A 21,955-nucleotide genomic window follows, 5' to 3' on the forward strand; every position below is an offset into this window, starting at 1 on the left:
ATACTAATTTTCCAGTAACTTTTTGTTGCTCATAACTTAAAATAAACAAGGCTAATGACATTTGGATTTTGCTAGCTTGATGAAATACAGCCATCTCAATTAAGGTTTTATTTTCTTCTTCTTCTTTCCCAGAACAGCTTTAACATGTACTTGCATGAAAGCATAAGTTTAGATACCACTGAGACTGGTTTACTTTGGGTTCTGATTTTTGTACTCTATTTGAAGCTAAGTTAGGTCCTATTTTCCCATTGTTATGAACTGTTGAGCCCTGGGACTTTCCATCCCAATCCTTCTTCAGTGACAGTACATACATTCTACAACAGGTTTCCTCAAACAATGTGTCACAAGTAACTAACACCTTTAATTACAAGTAATTTCACTGCTGCAGATTTTAATTTGACGTAAATTGTATGCAAGGAATCCATTTCTATTAAAACCTGTTTGTAAATTCCAATGAGCAAGCTCTTAAAGGTAAGCACTGAGATGATGAATTGGCTGAAGTCCCTTCAAAATGGCAGCCCTTGGTAACATGTTCCTCCACTCATTGTTTTTGAAGGAAAGCTCCAGGTTTATGGCTCAGAGACACTCACTCATGGTAGGAGTCAGTATATGATACTTCTCATTTATTGCTACAGTTAACTCTCTTTCAGGTACTTCTTGGGAAACCTGATTTTCCTGTTATCCCTTTGTTTTGAGGTCGTTCCTTTTTTCCCCCTAATTAGTTGGTTTAGCAGCTGAACTGGTTCAAAAAAAATCACTCTATAAAATAGTCCCAAAACACAGACACAGTCTTGAAGTATAAAATCAAGGAATGGGAAGAACATACTGAAATAACTCATCCTCTGTAGGTACTGACAACAACATTTGTGCTGCACCCTGGTGCACATTACAGTGCTAGTCCTCAGCAATTAAAAGGCAGGTGTTAATTTCTGATGAAAAGTGATACCCTCAAAACGACTGGGTGCAAACTTTGCTATTGACAGCAAGCGTGTTGTAACTGAGTTTGCAGTACAACTGTAGGGATGGCTTAGCCAAAGGGGAGATGGGAGATGGGGAGGACAAGGGGTCCCTCTCCCCCATCCTGGGACCCCAGTGACCCCTTCACCCCGCTGTCTAGCCAGCTGATTGCTGGCATCACACCCACAAGTGAACTCCTCGTGCCTCCTGCCCCCACAAAGGCACCCTGTATTAATGCCCGTGCCGTCTCTCTCCTATAATTACACACTGCTAAGGTGAACAGAACAGCCTCTTTTAAAAATAGATTCTGTATTTTAAGCAGCAATATGAGTGCTTTTGAAAAGGAAAAATACAAGGTATAAAAGCTTCTCAAAATAGCAGCGTGTGGCTTGCCCTGGCTGTGCTCAGATGCAATTATGCATTACTCCAGGTTTTTGATAACATCCTGTCTCTTGCACTGAAGTTGCACCAAGGGTTGTGAGGGTGGCTCTAAATCAGAAATGTGTAGTGGATAGGACTGGGCCAATCTCAAGGGCAGCCAGAAGGGAATGGAACATAAATCACGCCAAGGTAAAATAGCCATCCCAATTGCAAAACAGTCATGGTGTTTTCTTTAAGGAGGAAAAGAAAATAGTGTCCTTAAAAGGTGCCAGATTGGCAGAGAGGGATAATAAAAAACCTTCTGACAGTGCAAGTTTCTCCTGCCCCTATGCTATGGCACTGCTGCTCTGCCCAGCACAAAGAAAGATCAGGGCAGAAGGCTCAGCACTCCTAGACAAAAGGAGCAGCATTGCCAGACACACACATCCACCTGTAGTTCCCTTGCCCTGGATCTTCCATCCAGGTGAAACAGTGCAGTTGCTGTGAAATCTGCCCAGTAGCCCTTAGTTTGTACAGAGAGTGAGTCACATCACCGAGACTCCAGTGATGGCAGAGGCAGCTCTGCCAGGCTCCTTGCAGGCTGGCAGGCAGGCAGGGGGCAGAGCATTGCCTCTGCTAACTCTGCCACAGCAGTGCCAGACACAGGCTTTGTTTTCCTGCTGGAGAGAGACCCATCCCTAGGGAACATAACAGAACCCGCAAGTTCACTGAAGGCCAAACAGCAGCACGTCATCAGGCATTGCTGGCTTTGGCCAGGGGTGACCTGAAGACATGGAGATGTCCTCAGGAGATCAGCGAGGGCTGGTGCAGCCAGGCAGCTGTGCCAGTTGCTCACACAGCAGAAGCCCAGGGCTTTCCACCCAGGGGATGTGCCCATTTTGGTGATGAATATAGAAACGGTGGCAGTTGCAGGATGACATTTCTAATGGTAGTTAATAAGCTTGTTTTCTGGTTGCTGATTTCCTGCCACAAATCAGAGACTGGTTCTCAGTACCAAACTAACTCATTCTTTCTTATGCAGGAGATCTGATGACTGATTCATAAATAATGGCATTGGGTTGGCGGAAACGAGATAAATTGCTTTCATTAAAATTCCCATAAAACAGAAGCAGAGTCCCTGCTTGCCACCACAGATTGAACAAATGTGCCAACATGCACGTTTTTCATTTTGCAGTCACTGATAATATGAAGTTGTTCCTGGACCAAATAGCTTTGAATGTTCAATTTTTAAAGTAATTAATATGAAGAGTGATGCTGGAAAAAATTGCCTCACCCTCCATAAAGTTATTTCAAGCTGTAGGCATCAATACTCATTTGTGTGGCCATTTTTTTTCTTGAATACTGACAAATGAACAATTTGAACTTTTCCAAGTGAGGATATGTTTCCAAGACCTTTCTGGAAGCTCAGAGGAAATATGCTTAGGTGATTCCATTTTATTAATATAATAGTCCTGCACTCTGCATGAATCTGCACCTGCTGTGTTAGAAAAAGGCTTTCCAGTTACAAACTGCAGAACAAACTACATCAGGGGCTTGGGGGTCTTCTTTTTTCCACTGGAACAGTAACTTTACAAGAAATTATTAAAAACTCCACCATTCTCAGTGGTATATGTCTTAGGAGATATCTTCCAAACGCAACCTTTTTAGAAAACAGATGCTGAGAGACGAATACAGACTTGAAGTGGGGTTTATCTGTCTCATGATGTTTCCTGAGAACTGAGCTGCTCAAACCATGTTTCCCTTTAGGATCATCACAGAGAAAGAGGCACTCCAGATTCAGTTCATCCTACAGCACCCATCTAGGCTGGGTCACATAAACCATTCCTATTGCTCCCCCATGCAGAGCCTCTGGGAAAAAGTTTCAGCTTAGACTTTCATGTACCCAAGGAATGCTACAGGAATAATTTTCTAAAGTGGCCATTTTATATCTGCAGCAGTTGAGCTATGCTGAGAGTTTATATTGGAAAAATATAAAATAGGTCAGTGGGGGTGGTAGTCCTGAATTACCAGAAATGGACATCAGGAGCTCTGGCACTCCAGCCATGACTCCCAGATTTTGGCTTGCCAGTCATGGAGAGGATCCAGCACCTGGACCAGGGCACCACCACTACCACTCTGCCTTCAGTGGAAATTCTGTCTACCAGGACACGTGGAGATTAAGAAAAATGTTGAGGGTTGGCAGCAGGCCTGGGTCTAAAATCTGAGTGTGCTGAAGAAAAAGGCAGCTGTCTGTAACAGCCAGCTGTAGGAATCTCTTTGATGGGTCAGGTTGGCATCTCTGAATAAAACAAAAGATGGAAGAAAGCTGTTTGTGTCTCCTCCAAGGAAGCCTTTATAAAAGTGGCTTCTTCATAAACGCAGACCAAGCTGGTGGATAATATCAATTTTATGTTAAGGTTCAAAAATAAAAGCTGGGCCATCAGAAACATCCTGAAACTTCAGCCTACCACTGAATGACAACTGCATGAAACAGACCCAGAGCAGTGGAAAATTTTAAGCTGTAAATTAACCTTGAAACTAGTAGGCCATGTTGTTTTTATTCTGGGGGAGGTTCTTTATTAACTCATCTGTCTAAACATATGGATCTTGACAAATGAAAGCTGCAGGGAGGATCTGCTCCTGTCCTGCAATTGAAAACACTTAAAATTAAATTAAGGCAAATATTCCTGTTACCCTCTCTTAAATGGCAAAGTACCACAGGAGCTGTTGCTCTCTATCAGCTCAGCTCACAAGGGGCCTATTTCCTGAAGCTAAAATGGAAAGAATTTTTTAGTCTGAAACTTTTTCTTCAGTTAGTTACTGCCCACTTTTACTGAAAGGAGATAAATAAGCTCAGTTTTTGTTTTCTGTCATGTATCCTAACTCTCCCATGTGCTGGACACCTGCAAAAGCTAGCAAAGCCAGCTTGTTTACTTAGTGCAATTTATTTGACCTTTTAATATATTTGAGTAAGGATTTTATATCTAAGGCAACTTTACAGAACAGATTTGAAAGGTGACCTTCAAAGGAAACATCAAAATCTTTCTGAAAAAGGAAACTTTGGAAATATATGTGAAAAAGGCTGCTTTTCAGCTAAGCTCCTGACTCAGGACTCACTGGCTTTTCGGCACAGGGACATACCACAGCAGTGAGTTCACCTTGCCTACAGCAGACCTACAAGTGCTACCATACAATACCAAAGGGCCCAAGTCAGGCTTTGGATGGCCAGTTCCAGGGCTGCCATAACAAATGCCTTCTATCTGCTGGCTCGGGCAGTCACTCAGCACTGGTTTTGATGTTAAATTGCATTTTAATCCTTAACTGCAAATCCTCTTTGCTTTTATGAACCTGGGATTGTCTAGGTCAAATGGAGCTCTTTTAGGGAGGGATGGGAGCAGACAGAGACAAAAGGGAATGTTTTCCTTTAGTCATTGTATAAATGGGCACTGCCTTACAGTACTCACAAACCTATGGTGGCTGAGGTCAGTGGCGGGGAGAAGGCTGCCCGTGCCACAGGCAAGGTCCTACACCCAGCAGCACTACACATCCTTAGGGAAAAAATGGCTCCACCTGGCTTTTATTTCTGAACACAGAGGTCAAGGGGTTCCATGAGCTTCAACACACAATGTTAGTTTGACTGCGTTAAGGAATGCATTTATCCCATGCAGAGCGCTTCCCCATCACTGGCAGCTTTTAGGGCAGTGCTTTCCATGCTTCAGACCATGCCACCTCTGGGGGACTGGGAAGCCTTCAGAATTAGTTCTGGTGTGCAATGGGCAGAGCTGTTGACTTCCCCTGCCTCACTGGTGATCCCATTCACATCACAGATGAGGAACTCTACATGGAATTGATGCTTCAGCAAGAGCTGCTGTCATAAAGTCCCCTCAGGAACCATTGAGACACCTCTGGATATAACATTTCCCTGAGGTCCTACCCAAGCCTGATAGGGTAGAGTGAATTAAATTGCTTGAGGGCAGATGCAAAAGGTCTGTCTTGCAGAAATAAATTTTTTTAAAAAGTAATTGTTGAGGCCTGGAGAAGTAGGTGCCCATTGATACTGAGAAGGTGCAATTGCTATCTAGGACTTCTTGCCAAGACATCTTGCAGTGGTTATTTAATGGTAACATACATTTATCTCAAACCTGAAGATCTTTCACACTAAATCAGAAAACATGCATAATTAGGAAATTTCTTCTTAGAAAATCATGCCTAGAATGCTTGTGGAGCGGTATTTCCCCCTCATTTCTTTTTGCTAGTTCTTTTAGGATAGCATTGAGTTAAGAAACATCTGTAGTCATACGACTTTACAAAGAGAGGGACAACAATTTGAGAAAGACTTACTTGAAACTCACCAGTGTTTGAAGACCATCAATGAGAAACTCATTTGTTCATTGGCAGTTTTTCCCTCAGATTCTTATATTCCGGTCCGATCTGCTCTGAGACAAATCCTGCAAAATCCCCTAGCAATGTGAGGGAGCAGGCTGCTTGCCCAAGAAACAAGCAAAGCTTATGAGCTGTAACGCTCCTATAAAAATCACAGATACCTTGAAAGGTGAATCCTGGAGATTTCACTGTAGTGAGAGCTCCTGCTGACTTTACATCAGTGAAGATTTCCCAGAGGAAATGGTGTTCCTGCAAACTAGTGAATAGCCTTCTCATATCAAACTCATACCAAAATCATGTTATTAGGAGCTGGGAATGTCTCCAGAAGTTGCTCTGGAGGAGCAAGAATTCATTCTTAAATAATAAGGTCTTGAAATGAATACAGAAATGTTGAGGCTGAGAAGACAACCATCAGAAATCTCTCTGTTTTCATCACAGCTCAGGAAAATATGTTTTCAAGTAATTCTTTATTGAGTGAACACTTGAGAGAGACAGAGAAAACAGTGCTTAAGTATGGACTCTTTCATGAGAAGGTATATAGCCTGATTATGTTGTAAATAAAGACAGTCTGCTAGACTTTTACTGAATTTTACCGTAATAAGCCAACTAACCAATGGAGAGGTGTAAGTGCAGTATCTTCTGTTGAGAAAAGAAAAAAAAAGACAAAGAAAAAGAAGAAGAAAAATATGTGGGCCCAGTGGGATCAATCACTTTAAAGCAGTAAAAGGTTTTGGTAGATGATCCAGTGGTGGTGACTGGAAAGCAAAGCAGAAGAGGCATTAACACGGTGAAGCAAAGGTATTTATAAACTGAGGTGAAACATTTGTGAAGATTGCTTTGCAGAGCTTTCTCAGCCCCATGACTGCACAGCAGACAGCATAAAACTCTGCTCTACTACTGCCAAACCAGGATGGTTTATGAAGTCACTTACTTCTGTCAAACAGCTGCAGCTGTAATGCTGAGAAGAGACATTCCCCCCCCCCCCCCTTCCCCTTTCTGCAATAAGATTTAATGTCTGTGTGATTGCTGAGCAGGAATAAGGGCTTGTAAAATTATTTTTTTAAGGGATAAATTAGGCTCCTTTTAACTGTGATTTGGGTAGTAGGTGAGGGAATTTTGTTGACTATGAGATAGAAAAGTATCTCTTTCCATTGGCTGGAGGAGTAAATTTCCACATGTGATTTTTAATTTTTTTTTAAATTTGTTAACATGCGATCAGGAACATCATCAGCTGAATACTTTCCAAATGTGGTTCCATACTCTGATCGATTTGCCATATTTTATGTTCACACTTTAAATGTTACACTGGTTTCATTCTCTCAACTACAATCAAGGCTACCTCAAAAAAAACTTGCTCATTGGTTCTTGGTGTGAATGCAGACAGCTGCCCTTGGTTGAAATTTTGTATGGGATGTCTTAGCTTAGGAGTTATTTGGAAATAGTAAAAAAGTGCCATGAAGGTCCAGCCAGCACTAGATACCTGCTTTCTTTTTTCAAGTGTGACTCTGTCCCTGAAGGGAAGAGGGAAAAGGGCTCTGCTGGGAGCACAACACGGTGGTGTTTGCTGAAATGTTGTGATCTCCAGGGCAACGCTGAGCATAACAGCAGGCAGCGAATAAACAGAAGGAATGCACACAAAGGTGTTATACACGTTCCTACCCCGGTCTCTAGTGAGCATGCACGCACTGTTGGTGGCACCACCCATCATAGGGAAGGACAGAAAGCTGAAGAACTCCTCTGAAAGGAGAATTTTGGCTCTTTTTCTAATGGTATCCTCTTGGAGGGGAAACATGAAGGCAGCAGAGAGACCGGGGGAGGAAACCTGTGAGGAGGCAGCTGCAGCTGCAGCCCTGAGATTGCCCCACTTTGCAGTGCACAAAGTGGTGCCACCAGACCTACACACTTTGGTGTGACAGCCACCCGCTGGAGCCCAGGCCCCTGCTGCCCCTGCTGCAAGGGACTGCTTTGTTATTTCCCACCACTTAGGCTTTTTACAGTTGTTTCTATTAGTTCACTCCATCTGCTCTCACACACAAAAAATACCCCATTATAAGGCCTGAGTTCCAGTTCCTTCAGCAATGCATTAGCCTCAAGCACAAATGGTTTTATCTCCAGTTTAATTAAAAAGTCATTTAAAAGAAAAGCTTCCCCAAATAATCTCTATACCCTCACTTGTAGGCAGCTCAGTGTGTTGACATCCTGGTCTGAAGATCAATAGGAAGATCCCATTGACATCACCAGGGCCAGAATCTCAGCTATGCTGTCCAGGTCAAAGCTCACTTCATCAGTGTTGCTAACAGGGTTGGTATCAGGAAAATTCTGAAAATAAACAAACAAACTAACTCCTGGCTGATTTGAACTCTGTCAGGTCACATTCATGTGTACAGAAAACTAATGAGGAAATTGCAGAGGAGTGAAAGTATTTGGCAGATAATTTTCTCCTCAAGCTTCCTAGAAACTAGCAAGTCCAGCCACAGTTCCACCAAATTGGACAGGTTCCCTTCTGGATGGCTCAAGGCTTCCAGAGATTTCTAGTTGAAGAAACACAAAGTCCAGAGACTTGGGGGAAATTTAGGCCTTCTGAATATCACTCTTCATGTCTTCGTACAAGAACTAGTGTTTATGCTGAAAATTTCCAGAACTCCTTCTTTCCCAAACATTCCCACTTAAAATGAATATTTTGATTCATGGTCATTTAAAAAGAAAACATTGTTAAATTCTTTGAAATTCTGGCTAGAAATCCAAGAATCCCTTGGGAATTCATCTTGCATCAGAAAATACAGCACAGGTTTTCAATTCCTCTCCCTGTCCTCAAGATGACGGTGCAAGGGAATGGGAGGGCAATGGGTTCTGAGGCCCTGAGTCTGCAAACACTTTGGGTATGGTTTCATGCCTCAAAGTGCTCATATTACTGTGGTTTAATAAGTTACCACCCATCAGCTGAGCTGTGGCAACTGCCTGTGCACACACAATTAGCTCACCCTAATTGCAAAATGTGCAACTCACCCACTTTCAGGAGATGTGTGCAGCTGCACATTTATCTCAAGTTACCCCTTGGCACGTTTGCTGCTCAAGGTCCTGTTTCATTGTGCCTTAATTGAGATGAGGAGTGCTAGAAGAGAGGAGCATCCAACATGCCCCTGGGGTGGGCATTCACAGCTCTCCTGGTCTGGGATGTGCCCCTGGGATGGGCATTCACAGCTCTCCTGGCCTTGGACATGCCCCTGGGGTGGGCATTCACAGCTCTCCTGGCCTTGGACATGCCCCTGGGGTGGGCATTCACAGCTCTCCTGGTCTGGGATGTGCCCCTGGGGTGGGCATTCACAGCTCTCCTGGTCTGGGATGTGCCCCTGGGATGGGCATTCACAGCTCTCCTGGCCTCGGCAGGCTGGCAGTGCCCTGCCAGGGTGAGCAGCCCTTGAGCCAGGGTGCAAGCTGCTCTCTGCAGAGCCTTGTGTTTGCTATACAGCTGGTGAAATTTAGAGCATCAGAAAGAAGAGCCTACATTCTGCCTCCCTGCCCTCGACAAGTGCAAAGGGCCCTGCTGTCACCAGCTCAAGTGCCACACACACAGTGCTGCCACACCTAAAAAAGCTCAGATTTTAATGCTAGGATATTCCACTTTGGGTTCAGAAGGAGAACATACACTGCTTGCACTTCTGTTATTCCATCTACCCACCCCAACATCCTACACCGAAGCACCTTTGATTCAGAGCTCTCTGTATGCACCTTTTCTGCGGTGCTTTCCAAATGACATCACCCAGTTCAGCACAACAGCTTGTGCCTATGATCCACAAAATCAGCCTCTTTGCCTGGGTATGTATTTACATCTCCTGCTACCAGGTTTTTGATGAAACAGCTTCCTCCTCCTTACAGTCCTTTTGGGCTTGGATGACTCAAATCCTTGCCCACGTGAGCAGCCCTTGCTTGAGCACACTGTTGTTTCAGCTGGATCTTCCTACAGCAGCATCTAAAGGATCAGGATGTTTCCCACCAGCATGCAAGGTTTCAAACATGAGATACCCCTGCTACAGCAGGGAAACTAGTAAATAAGAAACTGAACCAGCCAGGAAACCCTGAGCATGAATGTACCAAGAATTCCATCTGATAAAAGTATCCCTCTATTGTATTCTGCACATGAGGCTCAGCTCAATAAATGAAGCAAAGTAGTCCAGGAAAATAGAAAACTTAAATAGTAATGCAACAAAAATGTACATATACACCTTTTCATGGCATATGTAGAACTACTTGGATTTTGTTTCCAAAATCTAGGATGAAATTTGAAGACTGAAAAAAAGAAAGTAGAAAAATTTTTTTATGATTTTTCACATGGATATTTTTTCTTAAATAAATCTCATGCTAGCTGCCCTGCATTTTCTTTTAGCTACTTGAAGCAGTTTGAGATTTATACCAGAAAAGAAGACTGGAACCCTTTTTTCCAGAAGGTGTTGGTTTTGCTCTGACCAGTCTTACCATTTAGGTAACCTTTCCATACCTCTATAGCACATTTCATCTGTCATTCACCTTTGAGCAGCACACCTGAGCTCATGAATCCCTGCTCTGAGATTGCTTTAGCCTTCCAAACTCCTGACCAGATTCAAAGAAGCAGAGCTCCTTGTTTGTCAAACATTAAAGTATATTTCCTTCACCGTCAACTTCAAATACTCAGTGCCAGACTAAATGTGCAGTATCTGACAGGTGCCCACAGGTAGAAATAGAGGGTTTTCTATAAATTTTAAGCTGAATATTGCATGCTTAAGGGTGACTGTCACTTTGAACCTCTCCAGACAGTTCAGAGGTTGCTAAATTTGTGTTATGTGCAAACTTGTACATACTAAGAAAATGTCACATAAAGAATCTAAAACTTCCCTGGGAAAACTTCCCTAGGAGAACTGATTTTATAATTACATCACACCACAGAATGTTCTGGTTTCTTCTTTAGCCAAGTTTGTGGTCATTAGAGAAGGTCAGTGCGCAACAAGCGCTGTAAAAGGCAGTGCCATCAAACCAGCAAAGGAAGAAAAGAGTTGTCAAAGTTTGGTTTTTTTGCCAGTCCATCAATACCTCCCTTTTGGACAGGCATAATGTGAAAGTTTTTAATTCCAGACCCTTTGTCTGGAGGCTCCTGCTGAGCGTCCACCCCAGACAGAGAGCGTGCCCAGGACAGAGAGCGTTTCCAAGGAGCATCCCTGTGACCTTTAGTGCCTGCCGCACGGTCGCTCTGCGGCGGAGGAGCTGTGGCACACAGAGACAGACGGCAGCCGGGAGATGCTGCCCTCGCTGGGCACCGCCGCAGGGCAGCCCGGCTGCCACAGGCCTTTGCCATCCCTCCCACGGGCAGGACAAGGCCAGGCCTGGGCTCAGCCTCCAGATGGGAATGGACAACCCAGGCAAGGTAGAGACAGGAATACTCGGGCTTTAACCAGCTTTGCACGTCGCTGCCCAGCTCTGCATACGGTGCTGCGTAACTTCAATGCCTGGTGCAACCTTGCTTGCCCGGAATAACACCAGCAGGAACTGGTGAGGGATCCTGGCCAGTGTCCTCCGGGGTGCCTCTGGCACCGGGATGCGCAGGCGGGCGCGGCTGCCGGGGTGACGGATTAGGGCTGCATCGATGTCTATCAGTGATCGCCATGCCGGCCCTGCTCCGGCCGGGCCCCGCAGCGCCGCGGCCCCGCCCGCCCTCGGCACCCCGAGTTGCCCTTCCCGCGGCCGCCAGCGGGTGGCGCTGCCGAGTCACCGACGGGGCGCGGCGGGGGCTGCGCGGGAGCGGAGCGGGAACGCGCCGGGAGCGGGAACGGAGCCGCGAATGCACCGGGAGCGGAGCGGGAGCGGAGCGGGAGCCGGGTGTGGCGCGGCGGCCCCGTCGTGGGTGGCGGGAGGCGGCGGAGAAGGTGAGAAACTGGGCGCGGAGCGGGCGCGGGGAGGGAGGAAGGCGAAGGTGGGAGGAATTAAAAGCGGAAAAAGTGATGCTGCGGAGGGCTGAGCGAGTGGTGGGAGGCGGGGCCGGGCCGCGGAGGCATGGGATGGGATGGGATGGGATGGGATGGGATGGGATGGGATGGGATGGGATGGGATGGGATGGGATGGGATGGGATGGGATGGGATGGGATGGGATGGGATGGGATGGGATGGGATGGGATGGGATGGGATGGGGTGGTGGAGGAGAGGAGAGGAAGGGAGAGAGGAGGCAGGAAAAGGAGGGAAAGGAAGGAAAATAAATAAATAAACAAAAGGAAGAAACTTCTCTGTACGTTTTCCCCTCAGTTTTTCAGAAGGTCAAAGCAATTAAGCTAACTATCCCTATTTCTTATTACTATTAAATTTCCACCCACTTCCCCGCTATCTGCAGGGATTGAAAGTGCAGGAACTCAAACGCCGCAGGAAGGCTCTTTTCCATTGCAATGTTTACTGCACTCCCCAAAACACTGGAAATCTACACCAAGAGACAGGTTTCTTTTTTTTTTAATCACACGGTTACTGTGGTGATACCTCAAGCACAACTCTGCCCTCGCTAGTGGCAGCATGTACCAGTATAGCACCTACCTCCTCTGAGGAGTCAAAAATGACACCAGTGAAGAGGAGCCCAAACTAGACTTACCCACAGCTTGCACTGTGCCATGACATCCAACAGGTACGTTCTGTCTTCAGAGTCACACTCAGGGGCTCAACCCTTGCCAGTAGCTTGAGACTACACAAAATGGAATATCACTGGCCATTCCTCATTTTAGTGGTAGTTCTGGAAATGCTGAAAGCTTTCTGCGTACAACCAGGTGAGGCAAAGGTCCTTAGTGCTACAATAATAGTCTTTAACCCAAAGACTTTACTTGCTTGGTTGATTTTTTGGTTTTTTTTTTTTTTTTTTTTTTTTTGTTTAGGAAATCATATTTTCCACCTTTTCTTCTGTTCCCTTGCATTGTCCCTTGGAAGGCTGTTAATAGTGCCATGTCCAAGCCCTGAGTTATGTTTGGCCCCTGCCATTGCGTACATTGTGGAGGTGGCCGCAGTACTGCCAGGAGACACAGCAACACCCATATGCACCTGAAGGAAAATTACAATAACTACTTTCCAAAGGAATCTGCTAATCATTTTTGTTTCACCTTTTCAAATAACTGCTGGTGACTCAGGCTTGACATGGCTCCCATAATCTTCACACATAATTAAGCAATTTATACCTTGTGTCTGTGGGTAGACGCTGCTGTCAACACTCAGGCCGGTTCTGGAAATGGCTGAATTGCTTTCCTGGGGAAAAAAGAACTAATAAACAACAACCACCTCTTGCTTTCTACCACCTTTGATTAAATAATCTTAAATAACAAGGCTGTACAGTAGGGAAGTTTGCTTGTGTGGGCCATTGCTTTTGAAGCTGATGTGACAGCTTGTTGCACGACTCTCTATGCATTCTTCCATTTCATGGTGATGAACGCAAGGGATGAGTGGAGCGAGAAGTTCTTCACTTTTGTTACTCTAAATTGATAAAATAAGCTTTTTTGTCTCTGATGTTACACTGATACCAGTGTTTCACACCTTGGCAGTCTGAAAGTGGCCATAGTGTCTATAGCATGGACTGAGGAGCCCCAGAGTGGACTCCTACAAACCCAGAGTCTTGCTGCCACCGCTCCCACTGCAGCATCAGTGTCAGAGGGAGCAGGGAGAAAGTCTTGCTGCCCTCATAGGTTACCATTTGTCTGTGTTAATAGGACATTCTGAGTAATACACGTGTTATCTTCAGTTTTCTGAACTTTTCTTGCATGGACAAGGTTGTCCCAAATATATGTATTGTCAAGGAGCCCTGCAAGAGCCCAGGACATCTTGACTCTGAGAGGGAAACTTGTGCTGGGGGTTAAACAGGCTGCAGTGTCCAACCAGACATTTAGAACAGATCCAGACTATGTAACACATGGACATAAATTAAACTGGGAAAAAAAAAATGAAGTTAGACTTGTGGAATCCTCAGTTAGAGGTGAAAAACATACTTCGTTCTTCTCTTCCCCACAGTGAAATGGGATAGTTTCTTTCATAACTGCACCATCCAAACCACTTTTTAGACTCATGGCTTACTTCCATTATTTTAGTAAAGGTGTGTCTCATTCTGCATGTAATATTTGAAATAGGGGAGACTAGGTAGCACTTTCCAGGCTAGCTAGTCCATAACCACACAGAATGCTGTAACGAAAGAGTGACTTCTCAGTCTCATGCAAAGGGAGGAGAAATTTGACACAGTTAAGAAAATGCAGATGCAACCCACTTATTGGGGGGATTCTTCCAGTTGTTGGATGCTGCAGATGCTGGAAGAGTCCCTCCAGAAAATATTGGTTTGCTCTTCATCCTGAACTCATCTGAACTCATGCTGAACTCATCTGCACAAAGCAAAAGGAGACACTAGAATTAAGTCAAGGAATCAAACAGTTTTTCATAGAAAAGCTCATAGACCATTTCTCCCCCATTTTTCCCACTTTTTTTTTTCTTTTTTTCAAATGAGAAAAGCAGTTATGTTAAAAACATCATGGGGAGTAATTCTGAACTGGCAGAGAGATGGGATAGATGATTGAATAGATTCTTTCCATCTCCGCATTTTGTGATCTATGAACTCACCTTTGGGAAACTTTTCTCATTTCAGACTTGAGTTTCACTCCCCCAGGGTTGTCTGAAGAAGGTGAGATATTTAACCTAAGCAGCATTAACACTACCACTGTGTTTTGGCTTTAAAAGCTAGCAAGATGTCTCAGCCTGAAGAAGCCATCACAGCGTGACTCCTCTCTCTTTGCGTTCTTCCTGGAGGCCTCTTCACAATAATTTCTGCTGGTGCTTCACACTGCCAGCCAGAGGTGCAGTCAGCTGGATGTGCTGTGGGGCACATGCATCCTAAGGTGTGCTGCACCAAGTCCCTTGGGACTTCCTTTTGCTTCCTGGCTTGTTCCTCACAGGCTGAAAGCTCACATGAGGGACACCAGTTAAATATGGTATTCAGTTTTTAAGAAAAAGTCCATCTTTCTTCCCTGCAGTGGATGGTCCTCTTGCCAGGGACTGTCCAGAGAAGCCCTGCAGCTCAGTGCTGCTTCCAACACTAGGTTGGTGCTTAGTGAGCATGGCAGTGTCCTCAGCCAGTAATCCCTTTTAATGGGGCTCATTGTAATGCAGGGGAACTGGGTGACAGGCTTCCAAGTAATTGTTTTAAAATGAGGAATCTGCAGAGAAGTCCACTTGGGACCTAATGGCTCATAGTATAGCATTTTTTTGGAGAGCAAACAGCAAATTAGGGGAGAGCCTTCAAAAATGAAAGGTGTGGAGGAGGAAAGGACTGGAGTCGCTAAAAGCAGTTCAAAGCATTTGACCAAGCACCTGGGAATGAAGAGTGAGAATAGTTTGTAGGAGTGACAGTCTGTGCACATGTGGTGATGTGCTGATGATATTGTGAGGCTTGCAAAAGGATCAGGGAGATCCTCAGTTATAGAGCAGCTGATTTTCCTCTGGCTTCATTCCCATAAAAATCACTTCTGTCACAGTACCCAGGCATTGCTTCTCCTAGGTTGGGTTCTTCTGGGTGGTTGATTTTACTCCAAGCAGCTGCATTTATAGCCAAAAGCCCATGATCCAGAATAATGTTTAATTTAGTTTACAGCTCAGAGGATGTGAGGAGGAAGTAATGTGGATATCAGTTCAGGAAAACAAAAACCAGTAACCTGGAAACAGAGACATAAGAGGACATTCACCCATTTCAGCTAGAACAGTTTACCATCACATGGTGCTAGGAGGGACAGCATGAGGCTGATATCCAGTGGTCTACAGGTTTTCCTTATATTCTTGTTAAACTTTCCAAATTAGACAGTGCAAACTTATGTAAATAACAGTATGTAATACATAACTATTTTTGATGTAAAAATGACTCTTGGTGCCAAGAAAAAATTAATATTTGAAAAAGAAAAACCTCAGAAAAATCTCATTGCATTTATATTTCCTTTCAGGCTGGAACGTTACGGCTTGGAGAATGGATACACTGACCTTTTGCTGGTGTATGCTTCAGCTCTTGCCACAGGCATCTGAGTGCAAGGGAGCTCAGCTGTCCTCCCCAAACCCCTCCACATGCAGACTCCTGTGATCAGGAGCCTGTGCTGGTCTTGCCACAGATTTCCTGTGCGGTCTTGGATAGGAAGGTGTCTGTGTGCCTCAGTTTTTCCATCTGTAAAATAAGAACGATGTTACACTGCTTCACCAGTGCAGCTAAATTTCTGCTTTAAAAGCACTCTGTGACCTTTGGGTGAATGGTGGTAATGAGCTGTTTGCCTTATTTATAAGTATCATTTGCTGTGATATAAATATTTTTTTGTATTGTTCATACTGTGTTTATTTTGTGCAAGTGAATACAGTCCCAATGAAAGCAGGAGACCAAGTATTTTGCTTTCCCACGTAATTCAACCAGCGTTCCCAAATTCTGATCTCTAACACCTCTGCTATTGCAGTCCTGGGCCTCTCTTGAGCAGAAACTGCTGATCATGCCAAATTCTCTGGTGTTTTGTAATGTGGGCTAACATGGGCTGAGGTTTGGATGAGACCAATAAACTCATTTTCACTTAGGGCCTGCAGCAGCACTGAAGCTGGAGAGAACAGAAGTGAAAGGTCAGTGTTTCCCTTCCCTGAGCCACACAGCTCCTGTTTGAAAGCAAATAAAAATATAATATGACCCCTAATATTTATAAATACTTTTGATAGCTTTAGTGCCTTTCTTCCAACTTTACACCAAGAGGACATCTAGATTTTATTACTTTTGTACATTTGCATTGTTTCTTGGAAGGTTTGCTTGAAATAAAAACAACTGTAGACCTATTACTTCTCTCATTTTTCTAATTTTGTGTGTCTCGGGTTATGTGTAAAGTGTTAGCCAATATTTAGTTGGCTTTCTGAACAAAGTGGGTGAATATGACCATGCACTTTGAGAAAATAAGGTCTGAATAGACCTGGATAAGCAATTAAGTTGCTACAACTTAAGGCATGTCTTTAGAGAATGATTAAAGTGAGCACTTAGCTTGGGTGAGCTGGGATCATGTGCACAACAAATTACTATGGCTTGGTAGATGAAGAATAAATTGTTAAATCATTTATTTGAATTTTCCTTGTCCATGTCCTGAAGGACATGACAGTATCTGCTTTCCACTTCCAAAGGGTAGTTTCAGCTGCTTTCCAGATTTCCTTTGGAGTTGATCAGAGAGGCACACACAAGCAAAGAGCTGATCCCACTTATTTTGTGCATTCTGTTTTGGAATGGTGGAAATCAAACACTTTGTCAAACTTTGTTTGGCTAAAGTTGGTCAGATGGATCTTACATGAAATATATACAATGGTATTATTATCAGAACTTCTTTTCTTGAAGGGGTGTAGCCATTGAAGGATAGAATCCTAGAATGATTTGGGTTGGAAGGGACTTTACGGATCATCTAGTTCCAAACTCCTTGCCATGGATAGGGACACCTTCCACTAGACTGATTTGCTCAGAGTTCCATCCATCCAACCTGGCCTTGAACACTTCCAGGAATGGGGCATCCACAGCTTCCCTGGTAATCCTATTCCAGTGTTTTACCACCCTCACATTAAAGAATTTCAATAATAATAATAATAATAATAATAATAATATGGGCACATATAAAACCTTGAGACAAGCTTAGTAACTCAATATACACATCAAATATCAGAAAGCCGGTGATGCAGCCAAGCCCTCAAATGCCATTACCACTACCCCATTTGTTTTGAGAGGAATTCTGCTGTGGACAACCCAATGGTCTAAGAAGGACTGTTTCTCAACAGGTATACTACTTGAGAAGAAAGACAATCCACAGGAACATTCTATCTCCAGTTACTATATTGCATCGCACGCTGGAACCTACACAGAAAGTCACTGAGTGATTGCTGCTTAAGCTCATATCTAGATGTAAACTCAGTGCTGCCTTCCAAACCTTTCTCCAAGACCTGATATCCAGGTCCCTGTTAAAAATGACACTTGATGGAATGTATTGCATGGCAGTGCCTCGTCACGGTCTAAAAAGTCTGTGGCAAGGTATACAGATCAAATCCGAGAAACAGTGACTAGTAAATAAGGGTGAATCTCCAGAAGTCTGAATCAAGCAGTCACTATAAGCATTGAATATTGCTGAGAATTTATGAAAAACATGAAAGTATACTCTGATGAGATTGCTCACCATTTGCATCTCTAATTACATTAGAAAGACTACAAAATTTCGTTGGATCTTCTGCTACAGGTATTCATTACCATGAGAAATGTGAAGCTGCAGAAGAAGCAGAAGAAGGAAAACAAGCTGGTGTGGAATTTCTGTGAAACTTTGAATTTATTTGACTGAGGTCAGGACTGCAAGTTAACCCTTGTATCAGAAACCAACCTACCTACATTACAGTCGGCCTGCCTGACATTGGTCTTATTGGTGGTGAGGGTCTTTCATTGAAACAGAAATATAGAAGTTATTGTTACCCTGGGTGTAACATCTCACCCTACAATAGTTGCTTTGTGATTGAAATGAGTTTTTGACCTGGCAGAGTTTATAACGAGCCAAGTTTGAGCAGTTACAGCCCCAGGTCACTTGAGCACATTACAGGGACAGAGCAGAAGAACATGATGGTGAACAAGCAGCTGGCTGGGGAAGCCCTGCTGGTGGAGTCCTCTGCACTTGCTCCTCATCAGACCTCAACAAAAGTTTACAGAGAACAAACAAGCAGTCCCTTCCCGACTGAGCATAGTATACTTTAATGTGGTAAAGAATTAGGTGGATTCATTTTCTGCTGTAATTGAAGAAAAAAACAATACCAGGGTGGCACTTTGACAGCCATGGCCATGGAGGGAGGCTGGAACAAGCAGTCCTGAACGGAGCTCAGATCCGGTGACCTATGTGATCAGGCCATGTATCACAAGCTAAACTGAGTCCACTAAAAAAACCTTGTGACTTGTTTGCTAAAATTTTGCTGAAGGCATTTTAAAATTTGGCTAATGAAAAAGCTACATGCTGCTTTTCAGACTTGCTTAGGGAGGAAATTTCTCTGCCCCAGAGCTCTCTTCAGAGATACTGGGGGTAACTCAAAGAATCACTACAGAACTGTTTGTCATATATGGGGCACTTCAGTTTTTTTGTCCACTTTGATAGGTATGTTCAAAATTCAGTGTGGTGCTCTCACTGAAACTACCTTTTCCTCATTTTTTCCCTACAAGAACTGCTACTTGTGTGCCAAGTCAGTTAAGGGAATGTGACAGTTCTCAGCTACGACTAGAAATCACTTATTGGACATGAACAGTAGTTTGGGTTAAATTTACTTGGAACAAGATATTTACAAAAATGTTTATCATCAATACAAAAAGAAGGCTGAAGGATTCTAATACAATGACCACCTTAATTATTTCAAAGCTTCTAGCATATATTTTAATTTGTTATCTCTTCTGGTTTATATCCTCATGTTGGTTGATGGACCTATATCTAATATTTAAAATGTTTATCCATATAGTTCCTCATATTTGATGTTATTTTTATTACAGTCTTCAAAATTACCTTTAATAAAGCCCCACATTTTGGTACACTGAAATTACCAAGTATATGTTCATGAGCTCTATCTCTTTAAGAGCAAATATAAAATCAAACTGGATTTTTTTTAGTGTTAGCTGTTTTCAACTTCTGAAATGAACAAGGAAAGCTTTGAAGAAATTTTTGAAGTGTTCTCTGAAATATCTCCTTACTTAAAACAAAGCCATATCACATTAGCCATTACAAAAATATTCTCCTTTGCCAAGAGACCACACGTGAAGCTTCAGGTGGGAAAAAATTAGGCTTACAAAAGAAGAAGAAAAAACTATTGGGTCTTCCAATAAAAATCGACATGGAACTGCTACTGTAGTTCCATTATAGAGACTCGTAAAAACATTTCCAGTTGCTCCCTAGTAGGTCTCATTTCCATAAGCAAAACCCCTCTTTATTTCTTCCACAGTTTCTTATAGGTCTTTAAGGAGCTATGAAAAGTCTCTTGCCAACAGGGAATTTCTTGCAGAAATAAAGTGTCTTAGGAAACATTTTTTTTATAGATCTATATTAATGATTAAAGGCCTGATCCTTCAGAGCTGAGTGTTTGCAGTTTCCATTGGCTTCTGTGTGAATTACAGATGCTGGGCATCTTTTCATATCAGCTATAATATCTGACTACCTCAAGTGTTAGATGATTGCACCAGGCTTGAAGGAAACCTTAGTACTTTGCCTTCTGAACCACACAACAGAACACAGGTTCTCATATTGAAACCCATGAGTTTCAAATTCAGGATTAAGGTCCTTAAAATCATGAGACAGGCTTAAAATTCATGAGCTTTTTCAGTTTTTATGTGATTCATTACGTTGAATCTTTTTTCAAAGTCAGCTTCTTGCCTTTTAGGTTTTCTCTGCAGAAATCCAGGCTAGAAATGCACTTTTCTTTGGAATAGAATGGTTTACTTACCTGTCTCCTGCACCTGGGGCTAAATAAAGATGCCAAACATTTAGTGTTGCACTACAGGCCTTGATGTGGCAAAGTCATTTTCCCTCTTGCAGGTCTGGTGCCGTTCTCCTGCTTGTCTGTCCTGGCACAGCCCTGTGCTTTCTCAACACTTAGCTGGGGACACAGAACCAGAAAAAAAAATCTGTGGGAGGCAGAGCTGCAGCTGCTGGAGGAGCTTATTTTATCTGTCAGCAACTGTACATGAACCCTCTCTACTGCAGGATAAAATCTGACAGAGAGGCATAAGTCCTGACAGAGAAAGTTTTATGTACATTAAAGTCCCCATCAACCTGTCAATGCATAAATGGCCATGTGCAATGTAAGTGATGATTAAAAGTGATCCAAAAGAAAGCATTTAAAAAACAAATGAACCAACCCACTACACCAGATCTACACCAAAGCTTCTTGATAAATTAAACTGTTTTTAACTTGGAGATCAGCAACAAAAGGCCTGACTGCCAAAAGGCATTTTAGACATTCAGCAGATTTCCGTTTAAAACATGAGATAAGAAACAATCAAAATATAAATGATAAAGACCCCAGTCAACGGTATAAAATTTCTTGAGGAGTCAAGGAGAGCGTGTCCCATTTGTGGGTTTGCTTTCAGGATCTTTTTCCTCTCTGGCAAAACCAGTTTAGAGTTGGAATGGCCACATTCAGCCTACAGGCCAATAGCAGCTCCCCTTGGAAGGATATTTATTATTCCTGCTGCCTTTAATTGCCTGGTTAATCTGTGTAACCAAGTACTGTAATCCATGTAATCCCATGGCCTTTTCACTTGTCCTTTATTGACCAGACAGGTATTTGTTATGCTGCTGCTTGTGCTCTTCCCTCCACACAGGCTGTCAGCTCTTCACACACAAGGATTTCCCATCTCACTCAGTGTTTATACAGAGCTGGCACAACCGGCCTGAAGCTTGCAAGGGCTACCAGATAAAGCAAACAAATACCCTTGAAGCTACCCTAGTGATTTGCTGAGGTTTATTTGTCTCTTTATACCATTGAAGCTGGCAGAGGGCAAGGGAATGAGAAGAAAAACTACATTTTCCTTAAAAAAAAATAATAGAGAATCAGGTGTTGTGGGGAACCAAGCTCCATCCATAGTGTTCTCAGACCTCTGGGTAATCACCTTCTGGGGAGGTACCAGAAACAAACTGATTTTTCAAAGATGAAAGTCAGCTCAATGTATTCTGTCAGGCAATGACAATTAAGTCAGTAATATTTTCTCAGAACCTTTCCATCAATATAAGGTACTCCTTTAATTGTGTCACTCAAATAACATTGCAGTTGTGGGTCAAAAATGTAATTCTTAATTTTCCTGCATTTCCATGCCACTGAGGTTAACAGATGTACCTACTCCAGTGATATGTCCATATGAATGTCTGCTCTAGACCTACACACTAATTAAGTGACTGAGGATATTTGTCAAGCTGCCCCTGGGAGTGGCCTCATATTTTTTGTATAAGTTTCAGATAAAAGTCTAAACATCTGGATACTTATAAAACTCATCTAAAGCTTCTGGATGTTGAGTCTTTTCTCTCATTCATTTGGACTGAAATTGTCAGTGGGCACAGACGTGTTGTAATGTGAGGCATAATCAGCCAGTGGACAGAAATAGGAATCAGATGTCTTTCAAATAAAACTCGCCTCTCCACCAGCAATCCTCCAGCGAATCTCACACACCTGTGGATGAGGGTTACACTGCTGTTACTGCCATTTAGAACTCTTTTAATGCTGGATG

Source organism: Ammospiza caudacuta, chromosome 2 (assembly GCF_027887145.1).
Source record: "Ammospiza caudacuta isolate bAmmCau1 chromosome 2, bAmmCau1.pri, whole genome shotgun sequence".
Classification (NCBI taxonomy): Eukaryota; Metazoa; Chordata; class Aves; order Passeriformes; family Passerellidae; genus Ammospiza; species Ammospiza caudacuta.